The sequence below is a fragment of the Passer montanus genome, unplaced genomic scaffold, assembly GCF_014805655.1.
Source record: "Passer montanus isolate IOZ18808 unplaced genomic scaffold, ASM1480565v1 scaffold18, whole genome shotgun sequence".
Taxonomy (NCBI): domain Eukaryota; kingdom Metazoa; phylum Chordata; class Aves; order Passeriformes; family Passeridae; genus Passer; species Passer montanus.
The window spans coordinates 18,876,750-18,897,745 of NW_024365381.1; the positions used below are offsets into that span (position 1 = coordinate 18,876,750).

Sequence of the window (20,996 nt, forward strand, 5' to 3'; positions counted from 1 at the left end):
GCATTTCATTAAATTGAGTTTGAAATAAGCACTGTTTCAGATAGACTAAAAACTTTCTGAATGTCCCCAGGAGAACACTGAGTTGGACAGTAGAGTTGAAAGATACTTTAGAAAAGATTGGGCTGTGAGATTTCCTTTTGCTTCCACTTAAATCAGACAAGATTGACAGAACTAATAATTTTGATTACCTCAGTTTTAATGATTTGGAACAGTTTTAAAACTGATTGCAGAAGGTGCCAATCGCTCTTTTCCTGAAACTCAGCTACCTGTAAGGGTTCTCAGTTCAACAAACGAATACTGAGGTACCCAACACCAAACAAGAGTAACAAATCAGTCTGGCTGAACAGCTGCAGTGTTATTGTGGAAAGGGGTTAAATACTAGTCATCAGTTCTGTTGTCAAACTGGGAGGAACTGCAAGCCCCAGAGGAAAAAAAAAGACAATATGACAAATTATCTGTGTTAGTGGATTTGCCAGAAGAGTTACTTGCAAAGTTTATATAAACAAGCTTAGAACTTGTGCCAGTGTGGGGCTCAGGTAGCTAATTAGCTGTTCTGGGGAAAAGCACTGTCTCACTTGGTATAATTGTATCTGTAACTGAGAGTTTTTCTCCAGAAAACCTACCTTGTCTACCTTTGCAGAAGTAGGCAGGAGGTGAATAGTTCACCCAGTCAAGGCCATACAGGGTTAACTTCTTGTTTGAGCACTTCCATGCACAGGCTCCAGCAGTGCCCAAAGAGCTGTCAGCTCAGGGCACCATGGGTTTATTCCCTGAGTATTTTAGCTCTGTGTCATCTGCCCTTTATCAGGAATGTGTGCAGTACAGCAAATGGCTCAATACTTTTTCTTTTTTCCCCATTCTATTTTCTTCTTTAAAAATCATTTCTTTTTATTTAATTTAAAAGTGTAACAAAATACGATTGTGGCCTCTAAAGGTCTAAACTTCTAGGATGTAGGTGACAGTCTCCCCATCCTGTTACCTTCATTATTCTTCTTTATTTTGCTTGCTGTTCTTCTTTGGCACTGAAAATATAATCCAAATCACTGGTACCCCAGTGTACCTCTACGTGTTGATTAAAGTTGGATAAACTAGACAAATTCTGGTGGGAATGGAAGGCATTTATGATGACTACCTGGCATTTTTCTTTGCCCTTTTTTATGTACTTGTCACCGTATTTTCCCACATCAATCTCATAAAACATTCTTTTGCTCGTGCTTGAAATATTGATATTATCCTACAGCAAAGATAAAAGCACATCACAGAGCAATATGGCTTGGTGATAGAATTATCTGCAATACACAGAAATCTCTACTGATGTTTAGGGCTGGTGTGGTATTAAACACATTACTTTTGCTGACAGACATTTTCATTTCCTTGCATTATGCAGGTAGGGGAATTTGAAGGAAATCTAGTTTTCAGTTCTAGATTTGTTCAATAAAAAATGTAAAACAGAAATGCCGATGGATATGGTAGCATCTCTTTAAATCAAAAGGAACTCACTGAAACTTTAAATAAGTTTTAGAGAAGGCTATATGTTTTTATGTGTGTATAAGTATATTTGTATACCTGTATTTACAAACCTATCTATCTCTATATAAATATTTATATAAGCTGTTCCCTATTTAATGAATCCGAAAGGACTGGGGACAATCCAAAGTCAAAGAGTTGAAAATTAGTGTAAATAGACCTTGTGACCCTTTTGTTATGGTCTTTGTGCTACAATGTTTGGTAACATCTCTACTCCTTATTTCCCCTATATGCCTTTTACCCATGCTGTCCACAGAAGAAAAAGGAGCTTCTTGCCCTTGGGGTATGTTCTCAAATTGATGGTCTTGTACATAGGATGCCACTTTGATTTTTCTGAAGCTAAATGTGTAGCGAATGAAGAAAAAGATTGCTACAAGGGAGGGATTCCTCTTTAGCAAAGCATTGATTAAGGGACATCTTCTATCCCTCCTTCTTCTCCAGAGTCACAGTATGCTGCTGGGGAAGTTACTAAGATAAGTTTTTCTTCAGCTCACCTCTGCATTACACATTTCTTGTGTTCCAGTCCCTTACTTGAGATCTAGAGCTTGGATGGAAACAGTACTGAGCCCTTCAAAGCAGAAATGAAGTCAGCACTAGCTATGCTTCAAATGTGTAAGGTTCCATAAGGTTCTAAGCTCACTGTGAATGCAGAATTTGCAATCTGAGACAGTGCATTCAATACTAGTGGACATTTTGATTCAATTTCCCTATTCCTGAGCTCAGCATTTGGAAAATGAGCTTTTCACCTGAGAAAGGTGTTGTCCAAAGTAATTAGTTTTTGCAAAACAGTCCAGTGCTTTGCTGAGTGGCACCACAGAAAAGCCCATGTGGAAATAAATTACTCTTCAGAGCAGGATTAGTAATGTGCAGAAGGGCCACAAATGGAGCAAAGAAGAAAAAACGTGGGATCAAGTAACAGCACCTTCAACAGGCACTATTCTTCTTGTGCAGAGTGAAGGAAAGGTCATGTCAAAAGACATGTGATCATGTTATTAGAGGCTGTGTAGAAACACACAGAGACACCCCCACACCCACCAATGGTGTGTTTTGTCCCTCACTGCCTCAGCTTGGCTCTCCTTTAAGTTGGAGTAATTAATGCTTTCTTTCTCTGTACACTGGCAGTAAATTCCTTTGGAATAGTTTGACACCATACATTTTACAAATATAAAATATTACTATGTAGTAAACAACTTCTTTGTATAGCTGTGGATTTTGGAACAGCATTTCTGTATGTTTTCAGGGTTACGCATTTGATGTAGAATAAAACCAAGTGTTCTGCTGCTGTGCTGAATAGGCCCAGAGCTGCTCAGAGTGTGCTGGCATTTTTGTACACTGCTTGCAGTGGGGAGATGGGGTCTTCTGCAGTCTAGGAGGCAGCAGCTTTGGAGCAGGAGAATGGAGTCTCCTCTTCTCCTACATAGCTGGGTATTCTGCATGAGTCTGACATAAATTATTAACTGGCAGACCCTATTTACAAAACTTTTGAAAACTTGGCTGAATGTAGAAAATATTTGTTTATGCCAGTGTTTGTGACTGCGATAAAATTTATTAATAGGCTGAATTAGCAAGCATACAGAACATGAGATGTCAGTGGTATTGCATATTCTTGTCCAGCCATTTTCCCAGGACAAGTAGAGTTTTACCTAAATGTCTGGCACAACTTATCAAAAAAAAGTGCCAAAGCCATATTTTTCTTAGCAGTAAACCTTATCATTGCTAAATACACTGCAAATTGTATTTAGTATATGACTTAAATAGGTACCCCTTGCTTTGAGGCCATCATGGAGGTGAATATGTGGGCTGTTGGGATCACACTGGCCAGGGGTTCCGGTAGCTGCTTTTGCAAGGGAACTGCTGAGGTTAAGCTACTTAGATTTTTGTAATTTAGTCAGACCAGCTGGATATGACCTCAACTTTTCTCTCAGGTCTAAGCATTGACAGAAAAGCACCTCAACATTTCCCGCTCATCAGAAGGTCAGGCATATTTGATCTGGTTAATTCCTAGAAGATGAGAAAACTGTATTTTTTTTTCACAGCTCCTTTTAGAGCAGAAGGGCCAAAAGGCCTGTTGTCACCATTTCCAGCTAGACTGCAACCTCCTGCCTTTTGGGGTTTGTGGGAGAAATAGTTATTTTGCTCAAGAAGCACTGAGCCAGTGTAAAAGCTTTTAATCCTGTCCAAAAGGAACAAGCCAGGTTATCTCCTGCTACCCCCTTGAATGTGCCAACCATTAAGCTATATATGAATATCCATGTAAAAACAATGCTGCAAGCAAAGGCTGACCCTGGGCACTGGAGTTACTTCACCTTTCACATTGCTGCTTGATCTTGGTGGTGTTCAGGTCCGCACTATTGAAGTGTTTCTCTGCGTGGCCGTTTACTTGCAGGGCTTCAGGCAGCAGTGTAGGGCATCATACATGGCTGTAATTTGTGCAAAGCCTCTGTGCACATACATCATTTTCAAGGCAGCAGGAATGCTCATTCTTTTTGCCAGGCTTTGGCTGTGGGAGCTTGGATGAGCCTTCCCCCTCGGAGCTCCTGTTATCCTGCTGCACAGGGAATATTCAGCACTCAATGTCGCCGTTCTGCAGCTGCCTGGCAGAGCACCAAGCTTGCAAGAGGGCACAAGAGAAAGCACAACCCTGTTTAAAACTACTCAAACTCATCAGGAGACTCTGGTATTGCAGAAGAGGAGAGGTAACACAGCTTCATAGTTCATCTTTATGCAAATAAGGTGCCAGCCAGCAATAATAAAAAGGAACTTTCCTGAAAATGAGAAATGCTGTATGCAGCAAGGTTAAGAAATGGGGTTATGCATGTGCTACTCTTGCTCCTAGTCCCAGTGCAGCTCATAAAAAAGGGAGACAAGGAAGGCAGACAGAAAAGGGGGAGGCAAGTGGTCACAGGAGAAGGGAGACCAACAAAATAAGTCAGATTTCTGTGAAGATGATTAGTTTTAGGAAAGCTGAGGTAAGGCCATGAAGAGCAATGTTGCCTACCCATGTTTTACCTACATGAGGAGGCTAGTAACTAGCAGTGGAGCCACAAAACAACTCCACTTTAGCTTTTCATTTTCTCAATCCAAAAGCAAATAAATGCATATTTAAATGATCACAGCAATTAAGCACTGCTCCAGTGTGGTAATGTTCTGTCACATCTGCCTAGCAAACACCTGGATATGCCTCTGCAGAGCAGAGATTTTGAAATGTTCACTGATCAAGAATTCTGTTGTTTTTTAAATGTGAGATGCTTTTTATTGCTAGTACATAATTTAATTTGAGGCCACTGGTGGCTGATGTGTATCTTAAAATCTGAGCTCCTGCAGGCATAGTGTCATTGAATCTGCTCATTTAATTTTTATGAAACAAATTTTTTTATTTACTACAGATGAAAGCATGAATACAGCCCCCTTCTCCCCAGTTTTCTTCTCCCTTTACCCACATACAGAAAGAAAAGGCAAATAAAAGGAACAGTACGATATTAAAACAACAAAAAAAAAGTTTTAAATTCCTCTTGTTGCACCTGAGGGGCCAGCTCTGATGTTTAGACTTCAGAGTATGCTAGTTTTACTAGTTGGAGCTTCTGGATTCTGCCCAGAAGGGAAAGGCCCACATTCCTTCTTGGGAAAGAGCAGACTGTGGCAGATGGTGAAATAGTAAAATTAATTTTGTGAGACTTCATTTTTCCAGTGTAGATGTCTTTTGATTTGGGTGTTGGAAGGAGGCTGAAAATGAGGTAGGTTGCAGTGGAATCCCATGCATGGAGAGGGCTTCTTTGCAGAGTGCCCAAGGTTACTCTTCTGTGATGTCAGGTGTCCTAAATCTGGTGTCTGACTCTGCTCTTACGTGTTAAGTTATAGCATTCCTGTAGGTTATATGTGTTTTCTGTGTTCTTGTGATGTACTTGTAATGTGATGACTTGAAGAATAAGTTTTCTTTTTAAAAGCCATTGCATTTTGCAGCACACATCTCAGTTGACAGTGGTGCAGGATAGTGTAATGCATTAGCACAGTTCTGCTCCTACTGCTGCAAAGTAGCATCATTTTGCAGTGTGTTTTGCTGAACAGGATACAGGATGTGATCATTTCTTTGAGCCCTCTATTTGGCTGCAGAACCAAATGGGATGCTTCTCCTGACATTGTTCTGGCAAGACCAGAAGTGCAATCAGAGCTTTTTAACTGAGAACATCAAGAAATGAGCCAGACTGAGGAGAGAGGAGTGACCTTTGGGATGATAAAGTGACCACGGTTGGTGGTACTAAAAGGGAAGTAGCTGATTCATTAAGGCCACTAACCACAGTTCTCTGCAGTTCTTTCTAATTCTCCAGTTTGTGCACTAGCCAGTGCTGTCTGCCCCCATCTGCTGTCACAAAGCTCCCATAATGACTGATCATTGACCACCCAGCCTTCTCAGTGTGCTGTACCTACCAGTCATATCTAGATGTGCACCAGTGTGGAAGGTTGAGCTGTTCCCACTCATCCCTTTTAAATGAGATTGTCCTGTCTGCCCTGTCTGTGCCAGGACTAGTGTTTTGCCTCAGCACTGCCTTTTCCATAGTGCTGCTGCAGTCACTGGGGTCAGAGTTCTTGGGGGTTAGTCACTGCTCATGTTCATGCTAACAGAAAAGAACAAAAGAACCAAAGCAACAAATATGCTCCAAATGCATTAAAAAACAAAAAAACACCAAAAAAACCAAACAAAAAACCCCAAAAAAAACAAAACCAAAAAAAACAAAAAGAAAAAAAAAAAAAAAAAACCCAAAAAAGAAAAAAAAAAACCCACGAAAAAAACCCCCACCAAAACAAAAAAGAAGGAGCATGTATGTTCTGTCACAGAAAGGTCTTTAGGTCTTTTAGGTTTGCTCATGCTCCTGTCAGAAGAGTTTTTAACTTTGTATTTACCCATGTGTTTACACTTCTTTCTGGCTTCCCTGTGCAAAGGTGTACCCTTGCACTATTGGTATATGATACTCCAGAAGAACACTGAAAGCTCTCTGGGTCCCTATAGCTGGCTGACCCTTGGAATGGTGAAAGGCAGTGGTCTGAGAGAGTGTGCCATTTTTAATTGAAAAGAAAAAGAAAAAAGAGCAATCTATTTTAGATGTGGGAGAGAAAAACATTTAGAAAGCTTTTCACTTCACAAGGCTCTTCTGTGACATTTAGGCACATTTATACTAGTTAAAAAAGAATTTGGCACCTTCCCACCTCACTTATCAGGCTTGGAAGAGAAAAAGCAACTAAAAAGACAAGATTACTTGATATGTTGCTTTGTTTTGTTCACATGAAGTGTTGTGCCTGTTGATGTTGGCTGGGTTCTATTAGAGCCCACAAAGGGCCTTGACAGAGGAGTCATATTCAGTCAGGTTCAGGGCTTGCTTCTAATGAGGAAGGATAATTATCGCACCAATCTCTGATCGCTTTTTACAAGGCACATTTAATCTGAGGGAAGATAGGAGCATCTTTTGTCTCATATGGACTTGAGAGCAGGGCTAACAGGTGTAACAGAGTAATTACCCAGAAGGATTTGTTCATTATTTCCCAGAAAGAGGAGAAAGTCTTTCTGTCACTGTCTCTCCTGTCTTCCCGGCTCTTGAGTTCAACTTGGGCAGTTTGTTCATGGTGGCCCCACTTCTCCAAGCACTTTTACTCAAAAACACTCTTGACAAGCATCTATTACTGGATTTGACAGCCAAGTAGTCTCCCTTCCCCCTCTCTCTTAGAAAATTTGCAGTGTGCTTTGATGGGAAGCTGATAATGTGCAGTGTGCTCTGAGGCCCCTGCTCCCTTGGCTACAGAGCTGTATGGCCATGGTTGTATGCTAGCATACATTTATGTACATTATAAATAATCTCTATAGGTGTGCATGCTACCTCTCTGGGTTCATATCATAAGTGTTTTTTCTTTGAAAACACTCAGGTGCCCATTCCAGGGAAGTACATAATGAGTATATACTCTGTGAGATGTTTACTTTTATATGACTCAGTGCACTCATGTTTACAAATTGATGGCTTCTGATTATATAGGAACTCTACAGGGCCAACTGTTACTGCAAGAACTGTCTTGAGAATTCTTTTGTGTCTTTTTTTTAGTTATAGCACAAATTCATGGAATTCCTGGTTTTGCATGCTTCTTTGGAACATAGATTATCTCCCTGATCATGTTTACCAGTTGGTCCCACAGTCAATAACAGAGGGCTTGACACTAGTTTGGGAATAAATGGGTCTGGATAGCACTCTATAAATCGATTTTGCCTCAGGGAAAAGGCAAACAGAACTAGATTGTGAAATACTGCAATTTTAGGGAATTGAACCTTCCTTTCAGGACAAGGTTTTTGGATTCTCAAGCAACTTGGTCAGATACAGAAACTTGGAAACAGCTCCAGCAAATGTTTAAAGTGTAATTTCAGTAAGATTTCATTTATTTTGTCTTTCACTTTACAATCGGTTATTTCATAACATCTCAGTGTTTTTTGTTTCCAGCATGACATAGGTTTCTGCAGTGGGGGATCACTTTGAATGTGAAGACAAGTGGTGGGACAGTTGTGCTTTAGATGCTGGGGAAGTGGGTTTTGTATGGAAAAGTTAGCAGGATTCACTTGCTGGCTTTAGCTATGAGCACTGACACCTCATTGCAGCAAAAAGAGAGTGCAAATCTCTCAAACTTGCCATTTTATACTTGCAGTTTATCCCTATGTTGTTTTATAGATGGTTAAAGATCTTGTTCTTGTTTACTATTAGGTCAAGACTGGAATATCTTGATCCCATTTGAATCTGAAGGCAGGAACTGAAGGCAGTTTTTCTTGGATTGTAGCAAAGTCTAGCAATGTGGAAGAGAAACATTCTGACCTCTTTTGATTCATTCACACTGTCCCCTGCAGCATAAATTTCTCTAAACACAGGATGAAACACTAAAATTGCACTATTGGCTCTAAGGGGAAAAAGCTGTGAGTAAATCTGAATGATTCAAATCCCAATGTCCAGCTGCTGAAACAACTGTTAAGACAGGTGTATCTAATTTTAGCTTTTGAAGCAGCTGGGTAAAGTGTTGGCTGTGTTTCAGTATCTTTTGCTTAAAGAGAAGGCAGGTGGCATTCTCTAAACAAGCTGCTATTGAATTAGAGAGACCTGTTAATATTAGTGAGTCAACTTAATTCTCTCAACCTGCTAACAAGAGCAGTTGGGAAGGGCTCGGAGAAGAATGACAGGGTACCTTGAATAAACCAACAGGGAAAGGGATTGTGGTGTGTGTGTTCCAGCAAGAGCAATTTAATCAGTTTAGGAGCATCTGTGCTACCATCACTTTGCTGGCTGTTAGAATTCCTTTTGCCTGGGTGACCTGAGGCATGTATGTGCTAGCTGTATTTTTTGAATGAAAGTATAGTCCACTGAAGTAAAGATTACATGTGAACATGAATAGATTGGCATGTGTGTGTGAGAGAATGTTAAAAAAGCAAACAACAACCCTGCTCTGAGTAATCTGGGATTTTTGTTGCAAAAGCAAGCATTCAAAATTGAGGCAAGCTGGAAATCTATGTAACATTTTCCCCCTTCCGCATTTCTTTCAGTCTTTTAATCATATCAAGATCAGGATCATATTCTTGTAGACTCCCTATTTGTTTGTGAGCCAGAAATAATCATTAAGTGAAACATATTGTACAGACAGAAAATTCTGTAGTCTGTGAAACCTCTGTTTTAGTTGATATAAAAATTTTCTGAATAATAAAGAGGCAAGTGAAGAATCCAATGCTCCACTTGTTTCCCCAGCTCAGCAGCAGTGTTCTAGAGTGATACATTCTTCCTCAACAGCAATGAATATGTTACAGACGTGAGGGCAGGAATAATGGGTTGTTATCAGTATATACTTTTACATTGGTTTCTTTATATCCCTGGGAACAATAGCTGGGAAAGCTGGTCACTGTGTGAAACGGATTGTGAATCCCTCTGACAAAAAAAAAAAAAAGAAAAAAAAAACAAAAACCTTGTAGGAAAGAAGTAGGGGGAAGAGAGAAGATATTTTAAGAATGAGGCATTTTGTCATGTTCTTTAGCAGCATCTGATTGTGCCAAGGAAGGTATAGCTCCTCCAGATGTCAGCTATTTAGAGACATACAGCAGAAGTTATGTGGACAACAAATGATTGAATCCCACCAGGATGCTTTTCTTGGCAAGAGAAGAAATGGGAGTGAGTGGGTGAGCCTGTGTGTTACTGTGCAGGATGGGATAGGCCATTACAAATATGGGAGATAAGGAGAAAAATGAAGATGGATGGAGGTAAAAATACCTGCTAAATGCCAGCTGTCCCATTTGGATGGAGAGGGATTTTTGCCTGGTTGTCTCAGTGCTTCGTCTAGTGGGATTTTAACCCTATTTTACCATGATTTATGTAACCTAAGCTATGATAAGCTCTGTATAAACATCTGGATATGTATTATTTTCAGCCTGTAACTAGTGGCCTGAGAAAACCCAATAATGAGAGTGATTTCCTGCAAGACAGCTCGCTGGGAAAAAGAAAAACCCAAAAAATCCCAAAACAACAAACCAAACACAAATTATTAGATCATCCTTTGTTGAAAGCAGAAGTTTTTTATAGCTTTATTCCTTTAGATGAAAATTTTGTTTAAAGTATTTTAAAGCTCAGCAGTCTTTCTGGGGATAGGTCAAAGGGTTTCAGAGAACCTACAAATAATTAGACAGCTTAGGGCTTCCCTCAGAGGCCACCCATTTCTCTGACAGAAGTTGGAAATGTGCTGTTCTACTGGTTTTGAAATTTACGCTTGTGTAGTATTTTTTTCTTTCCTCTAACTTCATTAGATAATTGATTTCTCTTTCCAGTGCAAGTTTTGTTCAGTGTTTGGCTCTGATACAGAAGCAATGTTTGCAGTGGGGAAGAGCAGCATCCTTCCTACCTTTGGGGTCTAGCTGGTCTAGGTCCTGCTGCCAGTGCCAGATGAAATCTCCCATTTCTAGTAGAGAATAATGCTTGATCAAAGGGGGAATAGAATTACTCACCTTTGAAGGATTCCTTCTGGACTACTCTGTACAAGTGTAGAAATACAGTGCTATTTCAGTCTGTTCTTTTGGGGAAATCATGCTTCTACAATCACTGTGTTTGGCCATCACCCCTTTGGTTGCCTGGCCATCAGCCACCACATTTGACAGGAGCATTAAAGCCCCAGAGATACTGAATTCCTCCAAAAGCTGTTCCTCATCCCTGCTCAGGTGTAAGGGCTGGCCCACCACCTGGCAGGCTTGCAACTCTGAACCTGCATCCACACAGACTGCCTCTTGCTCAGCCAAAGCAAGACATGAGAAGGAAAGTAAATGAAAGGTGTTACAGTGGGGTAAGGAAATGTAACAAAAATCGGAGCACATCAGAGGAGGCTGTGTGAGAAAATGCAGGAGGAACCAAAGGTCATGTGGTGACATTGTGGTGAATTGGGAAGGGCACACACAGCACAACAAAGGGGAATCGTAAAGCCTCATTTCCTCAATTATTTCTGCAGTTCTGCTGCTTGTAGAACAAACATGTTTTCAGGTAGCCAGGAATATCAGATGTCCTTGTTTTATCTGCCTGCTGCTACATTTCTGGTGATAACACCTAGTGTAGGGAGTGGTAGTGGGTAAGTAGTGTCTCAGTGCAAGGAAATGTGTTATACAGAGCACCTGTATATCTGCTTGTTCTGTTGAACACATACTGCTTTCTGTCTCTTTGAGGGTTTTTTTGGTAGCTTGGGCTGTCACAAAATAGCTACCTTTAGATTTCTGTGCAGGAGGAGATCAGAATGCAGAGATAAAGACAGCAACAAAATGATTCACAGTTAGTCATCCTGAAGACCACTCACATTTCTTTCACCCTCATATACCCACCATACTTCTGCCAGTACTTTGGAAGAGTCAGTGGCAGACTGTGTTGCCATCCTGAGTGCTCACTTTAGGTGACTAATAAAAAGGCAAGGGAGGGTGAAACATGGCATCTAATTAAAAATATGCAGACCTAATTATAACTTAAGGGGTTACTTAAGGGATATATTGGTCCAGGGTGCAGATGGCTTTTGTATGACCAATTCAAAATTCAGATGGAAGAAATAAAAAGTGTGGCTCTTTAAGTGAGTTCCCTCTACAGGTAATGCCAGGCATTTTGCTAGTTTCCCTTTTTTTTTTTTTTGTTTGTTTGTTTCTTCTGCATCTGTCCTGGGCTGATGGTCTGGGGAGGAGATAAGAGCCTACAGAGGAGAGAGCAGAGCAGAAACATGTGTGCATGCTCCTGTGCATGCACATGTGTTTGTATGTATCTAAGTGTAACCCCTGCATTGCTGTTTTTAGTTTTTTCCTTGGCCATTTACAATGAATAGCTGGATTATTTGTTGGCTCTACCCAATAGATAGTATTCATGTTGGTAGCAGTTCACGCTTTATCTGTTGTTTACAGACTATCATTGAGGGAGTTTGCTGCTCCTTCCCTTTGTTTCCATGTCCCAGTTTTTATGGCTGCCTGGTGCTTAAAGTCCTTGTACTCCTGGAGACTATACTTGCTCTGGTGGTGTTTGCAGCCCAGTGGGATTTTGTTGCAGAGGGACGCTTTCCCTCCATTTTGCTCAAGGACTTGGGTGCTGGGCAAAGGGAAATGCTCAGTTTGAGGAAGTTGGCTTTTGCATCCATGTGAATACTATGAACACTTTTTGAATTACATGTGAATTGGAGGATATGACAAGTCAAGGAAACTGCTGGGGCCTCAGGAGACCTGCAGTTCTGGGGAAGCTTGTGTAGGTGGAGTTTGAGACCCTGGGGAATGACAGGAGGGGGAGGTGCTTCACAAGGAGAGAGATGTTTTTCAAGCAGTTTGTGCTCCTTATTCTCACTCTTGTGCTTTTGTTGAACCTCTCTGCTGGAGACAAGTACCCCAGTAAGGTCCCTGATCAGTTGCTGCAAATGGACCCAGAGTGTATTCTGCTTCCACCTCTTTGATTTGTTTGTGTGGGTGCATTGCATGCCTTGAAGCCAGGGCCTGTCCTTGGAAGTGTTACATATATCAGCAGGGAACAGGTAGTTGATGCTGTATAGCTACTCACCTCAGCATAATACTGCAGTGACCTAAGCTGCACTTTCTGAAAGTTGCAAAATCTTTTAAAAATCTCAGTGCAAAAGGCCTAGGAACCTGTGGACCAGGGCTTAGTGGTATTTTTCATGTTACAAAATATGTAATTGGGAGTAGCTAGCAAGGTGCTATTATGAGCTCTCTTTCTGTGCAAGAGGGGCAAACACCTTACAAGAAATGTAAACAGAAGTGTCATCAATAAGATACATGAAATAATTGTTCTTATATAGGCAGTGCTCATAAGACTTTGTTTGAAGGACTACATCCAGTGTGGGACATTGCACTTCAAGAAAAAGTGGATACTTTGAAAAAGTCTTTAGGAAACCAGCAATAATGAGGAGAGTCTAATCCCATAGTTTTCTAAGGAACAATAGAGCAAATGTCCTTGTCTAGGGAGGAGGGACATAGCAGAAGTCTTCAAATATGTAAATAGTATCTGTAAAGAGGAAGGAAATAATATTTCTTGTATTATAGAGAAGAAATAACACCTCAATATTGCAACTGAAAATGTGTGCGTATCTGTGTGTTGGGGAATTACAGATTGCTAGGAAAGGGAACATATAGAACACTAGTAAATCAGACCAGTTTTGAGCTTTAAACCAAAACTTCACTGAACTCATTGAGTAGCAACACACTTTATGCCAATGGTTAATTCTCAAATATTGTAATTAATTATTGCTTTATATACAAAACTGCAAAGCTGTTATTCTTTAACATTTATTTCCTAAATTAACTGTGACTATACAGTGCCATAGAACTGATTCTCTACACTTAGCTCTGACAGCTACAGTTCTTGGTCGCTTTAGCTGCAGAAGAAGTGAGACGTAGAGAAGGATGAGAGAAGTTGGAAGTGATGCTGGCTTGTCATCTTCCATATCCAATTACCCTTTATGTGCTTGATTCTTTAATGCTATTCTGATCTCCCAAAAATGGGATTTTCAACTGCCAACAGTGCTGCTTCTCCTGTTTTTTTTTTTCCCCCAGACATGCTTCTTGTGTGTTAGCAGGATGCCGTTTGCATCCCTTATGCTTATCTTGTCCTTTGTTTCAACTTTTTGTTGCCTGGATGCCTCCTATGAGCAAATATCTATGTCTTGTTTGGCTGTTTGGTGGTCATGTTGCTCACATACTTAGTGAGATGCTTATATATACCATCAGAGTGTTGCAATGTATTATATACTGCTGTTGGTTACAATATTTTAGTATGTTTATACCCGGGCAGAAGGAAAGCTAAGATTAATTATGTCCTGATTAATGCATTTGTAATTCAGAGGTGTCACATGTGTGACTTCTTTTACTATGGCAGATTTGTGAGAAGGAGGAGGAAAAAAAAAATTATAAAGTTGAACACTGGTATATATTGCTTCCAGAGAATTGCTTCTTCTTCATTACGCTCTGGACATCAGCAAAAGTGTTGTAGGCAAAGTTTTTACTGCATTGGTGGAGACAGGGGAAAATACAGCCTCTTAAGGTACCAGTCTGTCTAGTCTATTATGAGCCTAGTTACTTGGAGGGGAAAAGTTCATTTCCACTGTGGTTGAGAGCAATTGGACTGTATACTTGTACTACCCTGAGCAGGTCATGTAGTACAGGCACCACCTGTAAAAACAGCTGTCCCCTTTGGGCACAGAGAAGGCCATCTAACAGCTTCTTGTTTGTTACACCTTAGCCAATAAGTAATTTGACACAGACCATGCAGAATGCACTCTTTCAGGGTTAAAAGCAGAAGAGTTGTCCCCCACAGGTCTTCTTTTGTCCTTCAAATTTTTAGCTTTGGCTGCTCTGACCTTCTTTTTCTTTTAATCTCCTGCACTCTGACAAGGTATACATCTTAGGAAATTACACCTACCAGCAGCTCCCACGCAAGGAGCTTGGCTGCTGAGATCAGTTCACTCTTTGTCAGGTGGTGACACTCTCATGGCATTGAAAAGTTTTCCCCCTCTATCTTTCTTTGCTTTTAATTGTTTTTAATTTTTTAAAATTTTATATATATATATATTATTTTTTTTTTTTGGTTGCTGGATGACCACAGCAAACAGCAGTCACCTGGAAGTTATTGCTGTGAGTTGAACAGGTGATTACAGGCAAAAGCCAGGCAAAGATGATAGATGGGGAAGAGAGAAGAGAAGCAGAGGGGAGACTGTGCACAGTGCATATTGGATAGCTCACTTTTCATTAGTACAGAAGTCAGTTTAAAGGAGCAACAGTTTTTCCAGCTTTTCCTTTCTGTGTCAGATGAGATTTCTTTCAGTGCAAAAGGAAAAAGAAGTCTTCTTTTTGCTTTCACAGGTAAAATTAAAATAGTTCCCTATTTATCTCAGAAGGTATTTTAGCTTCATCTATTCTCTATGTCTTTCTACTTCAGTCTTTCAGGTAGTATTTAAATTTTAGAACTCAGAACTCTTAAAAGTAATTTCCCAGCTGTTCCACACTAAAAATTCATGATATAGATGTTAGTTCTGCAGTGCTAATATTTGCCCTAGTGTGTAAGGCACGGCTTGCAGATCTTCCAGATCTAAATCTAGATCTGCAGAACAGATACAAAATTAGTGTAGGCAACATCTGTGATCTGCTGGTGTATCTGACCTCTTGCTGCTGCAAGAGTGACTGAAGGCAGTGTGTTATCCCAGGCAGGGCTCACACCTAGGCTGGAAACAGGCTGTGCCCCTTCACCTGGTTCCAAACATAAGGAGAAGAAGGTACACATATCTTTTGGTTTCCATAAACATAGTAGCCACATGCATCCATAGTATCAGTTGCTATGAGTTAGGCTAGAGATGAATTTTTCTCAACATAAAATCAGGCTAATCACAGATGTGTAAAAGGGGGCTGTTATGAATGATGGAAATCAGTTCTACAGGTCACTACCATTTTATGCTGATATACTTAGTGAAACTTAGGTAGTGGAAGTGTAAATTCTGTGAAAGAAACATCAGAAAATTAAACTGTCGGCTTCTTCATTGGCAATTCAATAATTATCTAAGGCCAAGCAGTGGGCAACTCTGATTTTTTCAAATTCAGCTGGTCTTTTAGTTTCTAGAATCTTTCTGAGCCTGAACAAACCTTTGATAAAAAGTCACAATGCTGAAAGTGATACAAGAAGTCCAAGCAGGTTCTGTTTCTCTGCCTGACAAGCTTTGAGCAGCTGCCATTGAGCCCAGCTTTTACTGAGAATAAGAGATAGATGTAGTTCCAACCTTCCTGGAGGAAAAAGTGCTGCAGCCACAGAAGATCGGTTTTCTCTTGTGAGATGAGAGTCTGCCTGTCAGCACATGGCTGAAGGGCAGACTAGAGCCTGCTTAGCCCACTTTGATAAAGTACCCCAGAGGCAGGGACTGAAGTGTTGGTGAGACAGAAGGGGGGAGAGGGTTGGTACTTGAATAACAGAACCTTCTTATGATGACTGAAATAAACTAAACTTGACCATCCTTTATTTAACACAAATCCCATTAATAATTTCTGATCTGTTAGAGGTCTGAGGTGTGGGAAGCATTTTGTCCTAATTTTTGAGGCAGCTTTAAGAGAGATGGATGCTTGCAGGTGGTTAGGGGTATCTCTGAAGCACATTCTGTGAAAGAGAATTCCCAGGGATGAGGGAGTGAAGAACTCCCATGCTCAGGGCTGAAAGCATGGATCAGACACTCCTGTGTCAAGGCACTATTGCCAGTGCCTTCCATTCTCATAGGTTTGCAGACTAGCAGACTTTGGCCAAAAAAAGGTACTGTTTGCTCATAAAGCTGTTCTGACATATGTTGGCTCATGCCTTTCCAGCAAGTTTGTAATCTCTCCAGGGAAGGGACTCTCAGCTTGTGTTAGTTTGCATAGTGCTGAATACAGTGGATCATCCTTTACACATTATCCAGCAAACAGGCAGTTTTAACATGTTATTGTCAGTTTGCATTAGCAAATCCTGACATTGCCTTTTTCCCAATTCTAGTTGATTAACACTTACCAAAAAGAGATTTTTTGCTGTATTTGTGTGCCCATGCCATGTTTCTTGCTTGTTTCCACTGAAGTAGGACTTTAGGTATGACAGAAAGTCTGAACTTTACAAGATTTTTGGCCCTTAAATTGGATGTTTGATAGAACTGAATTTGTGTCTCGGTGGTTACCATCACTTTTGGCTAACTTACTGCTAGCCCAGACTACCTGGTTGTAATCAATTTGCATTTTTCTTCTCAAAATGAACACCAAGGGTCAGATTTCCCTTCACTGATGTCAATCTACTGGCTCTGTTGAGTTTATTCACCCTGACATAAATGAGAACAAAACTAGGCTCTAAAGCTTCTATATTAGTTGCTTTTGGCAATCTGTGGTCCATGGAGCTGAGCAGAAAAGAGAACACCTTTCCCTTTGTTACTGGTAACATGTAAGGCATATGCCTCAACTTTTGTGGGTAACTGGACTTACTGGTTTTTAAAGGAAAGCACAGAAGCCCTGAGAAAAGGTTGCTCTTTTAATTTATATTTTTTCCAAATACAGAATAAAACGGAGAACTTCGGAGACTGCAGCAACTTGGTTATATGCAAAAAAGTACTGCATAACAGCAGCTGTGTGCATACTTTTCAGCCCTGTCCTGGAGCAACCCTCCCCTTTGGCTCTGGATGAGCAAACACTGATAATCTTTTGGTGCTGCTGGGTCCTGCCTCTTGAGGCTGCCTGCAGAGAGACAGTGATGACAAGGACAGTGGGACACCAAGGACCAGTCTCAGAGCAGTTAATTCTGCCAGCAGTGCTGAGGAATTTACCAGATTTTTGGTTGTTGCTGTTGTCAGCAGAATTTGAAGTAGCTTGCTAAAGACAAAGGTGTCTATATGCCAGTCCTAAGCTCTCTACAGCATGCAATTCCCTCTGGTTTATTTTAGTTTAGTTTATTTAAAACTGTATTTTAACGTCATATATATGACATGTTTTCACCCTCCTTCTTGTTTTTGGAAAAGTGCATTAAAAAAAATAATGGAACTGTTTTGAACCTTGAGAGAAGCAGTTCAGTCTGGCAAAAGCTTCTGGGTGTCAGGCTGTTCTAGCTGACCTTATTCTCTTAGCCTTATTATGTACCAAAGCACTGACTAACACTGTACCTTGTTAGCTTCTACTGGTGGAGGCAAAGCTGTCCTCTCTCTGGCAGACACCCTCTACTGAAAAATGCTAATCGAGTTTCCCCATTGGATCCAGTTTAAAAGATCTGTGATTTTACAGCAGCGCTGATTTTTCAGTTCCGAGTGCAGCAAAGTAGTTAAGAGCTATGATTTACTAGGAAACATAGAGAAAGTTGTACTTGCTCCTTTAAATAAGGTGGGGTACAAGCTCTTCCTGGGCTTCAAGATGACTGGGTCTCTTTCTGCGCTTCTAAAACTCAGAAAAAATTGCTTTATTATTTCTCATTTCTGTGGATTATAGTGGCTCTCTGCTCTTATAGTAGAAGAAACAGCTGTGTAGGAAAAAGACTTTTCTCATATCTGTAGAGAGCAACATGTCATGGAAACCATTATCCTTTAAGGGATTCCATCTTGGTTCTGAAGACACGAGAGCATTTAGAAAGACTCTGTGTTTACCCAGATCAAATAAACTAATATGAATACAACAAAGCCATCCTCTTCTGAAGTAAATCTAATGGGAATAATGTTGAAACGTCACTTCTGACTATAAACTTCCCCTTGCCACCCAAGAGGAAAACTGCAATTGAAATCTGCCCTTTTTCTGCAGTGGTGCTGCTAAATAAATGAGTCACCTGTGAACTACAGGGCAGTAAATACATCCACTGACATCTCATAAAGCAAGGCAGAGTGAAGTTCCAGTACTTTACGGTGTCACCAGACTCCTATGATGTATTTATAGCTAGCTTCACGGGTTTTCCTTTTTTTCATTATTTATTTTTATGGTGTACTCCGAGAGTTTGGTTTTCTTGGCTGTTCTCATTTTTGCCTAAGGCAGTTTACCCACCGGTTTCCATCAAAGGAAGGTTAGTAGGCAGAATGTAGAGCTAATCCCCATCAGAGGGCCAATACACAGCCACTCTATTTCTCCTGTTCATGGACTGTCCAGGCATGTCTCTGACCAGGGCAGTCTGAAGTGATGCTCACCTTTGTATGTCCTACCAGCACCTAAGGTGGTACCTCTGTATGTGGGGAAAGATTGGTGACAGACTGAATGAGGAAAAGGATCAGTGATTTGTTTTTGAGCTTGGCAATTTATTGTCCAATGAGGGCTCTGCCTCCCACAGCAACCCAAGAGCAAGGTGGCCAGCATGAACAGGGGATGGAGTATGGAGAAGAGGATGTGGCCTGTTGGACTGTTAAAAGGAAATTAAAAGCTGAAGGATGCTACCACAGTTTAGTAAAGAAACAACTTCTTCTGTTTTCTTCTCTTTCAGTAGCAGGGCAAATAGTTGCAGGACAGGGGCAAGGAGTTTATCCATGCAGTTCCCCTGCTCTTATCTCTAGAATTGCATTTTCTAAAGCATATATATTTTCCACACAAAGTAATGTATTTTCCACCCCCACCTCCTGGAAAAGCAGCATTGAGTCCTCAATGTTCAAACCTGTAGCCCCTCTGACTGATCCTGTTATGTGTGATACCTTTTTGTCCTTTTTGTAATGCTGTAGCCAGAGAAAACAGGAAGCAAAATGATGGGAGGCAGATCTTTGTTGCATTGGTTAGAATTATCTGGGTCTGAAACTCATTCAGATTTCCTATATTTTACAAATCAGTTACTCAGTGATGTGTATTTAATACATGTCCTTTTCTTCCCCTAAATCAGGCTCCCTACAGCTTAACTACACAATAAATTTTTTGGAGTACTTTGTGGACTGTGTGGAAATTAGGAGTTCTGTGATGAGGGATTCAAGGGTGCTGACTCATGGGTCAGCAGCCCTTCAAGGGTGTCATGACAGGTTTATTCCCTCTTCCCCCAAGTACATAGCAGCAGGGAGCTTCTTTCCCACAAACACAGCATCCTTCTGGGTATCCCACCACATATATGGCAGTAACCTCAGTTTACTCAACAAAACTCAAGGCCAGGAAAAGTTGTCTTGCACAGATAAACTGCTGTGTCCCCTCTGTGTGGCACTGCAAACTTGCCATCCGGGAGGCACCTGCACTACAGGTTACTGAGTCCTGTCTCCACCTGCGTGTCCCATTTTCAGGAAAGCTGATATTCATGCTTTAAGGATAGCATATGGCCACCAAATCAGTCAAACAGTTTACAATAACAGCATGTACTGCTTGAGAGGGAGAATCTCAGGGTCTGTTCAGTTCCCATGTCTATCAGTCACTCACTGGCTCAACATGACTGAGCCTCTGTTTCCTGATCTACAGAATGGCAAGTAATACCTTAAGCTGTTGAATAGCTTCATTAATAAAAGATTTTAAAGCACTCTGAGATTCTTAGGTGGCAGATGTCATATAAATGTGAAGATAATATTCTTGCTTTTCACAATCACTGATAAAACAGCAAAGCATTTTTGGCTGCTTTAGCCCTTGATTTAGATCACTTATACTATAAGTTACTAGAAAATAAATTACAAGCATATCAGGCTCAACCAATAGTATTAGGTGTGCAACTCATTACAAGTTACTGACACGTTGTACCAAATTGAGATCAATGACTGAAAACGCTGTGCCTCAGCGTTAGGGAAACACTCGAGTCAAGCAGCAGGTTTCAGAGGCGCATGCGTGCACACCTACAAACACGGGTCTAGAGGGGAAAACAAGAAAACTTACAGTCATAAACAATTTATTCGTTTGTATGAATAAATGAAAGGGAAGGAGGCAGTGCAGTGCCAGGTGAGCCCTGTGGCTGGCTGGCTCCTTTTCTAAAGCTCCTTATTGACTCCCTGAGTGATCTAGTGTAAGTCATTTCACTCCTGGTGCTTGCCTTCCCCAGTGTGGCTGGGGATTTTTGCCATGCAAATTGATAGGCAGTAAATTACTAGACAAAGCTACTGCATTTGTTTATTAATTTATGGGCTGCAAACTCCGGCTGCATTCCTCACTCTCTGAGAATTAAGTGCAGATACACCTGCTTGGACTACACCTATTGTTGCAGGAGCCTTAAAAAAATCTCTAAGAGCCGTATGGAGTTTTAAAGTGCGCGGTCATTGCTGGTTCTCCGTTTGCTCCTGAGCAGGTGCGGCCGCAGGACGAGCCCTGGGACAGGGCGGCGCGGCGGGGACGGTGTCGCTTCAGCGCATCCGCTCCCGCGCCGCGGCCGGGGGCTCCCCGCGCCGGCTGCCCCCGAGGCGCAGCGGGACGGCGGCTCGGGAGGAGGTCCCGTCTCCGCACGGAGTGGGGGTGGCTGCGTTTGGCCGGGGTCCGTGGAGCAGGCGGCGTTTGCCGGGATCCGGTTCCCGGCGGCGGCTCCGGAGCCGGGCGTTCCCGG

At 41.3% G+C, this 20,996-nt stretch overlaps 1 protein-coding gene across 15 annotated transcripts in view; it reads left to right on the forward strand.

Moving 5' to 3' along the window:
- Positions 1 to 20,996, forward strand: part of NRXN3 (neurexin 3) — a 920,037-nt gene that overhangs the window by 538,061 nt on the left and 360,980 nt on the right. The gene's annotated exons all lie outside the window — the stretch shown is intronic.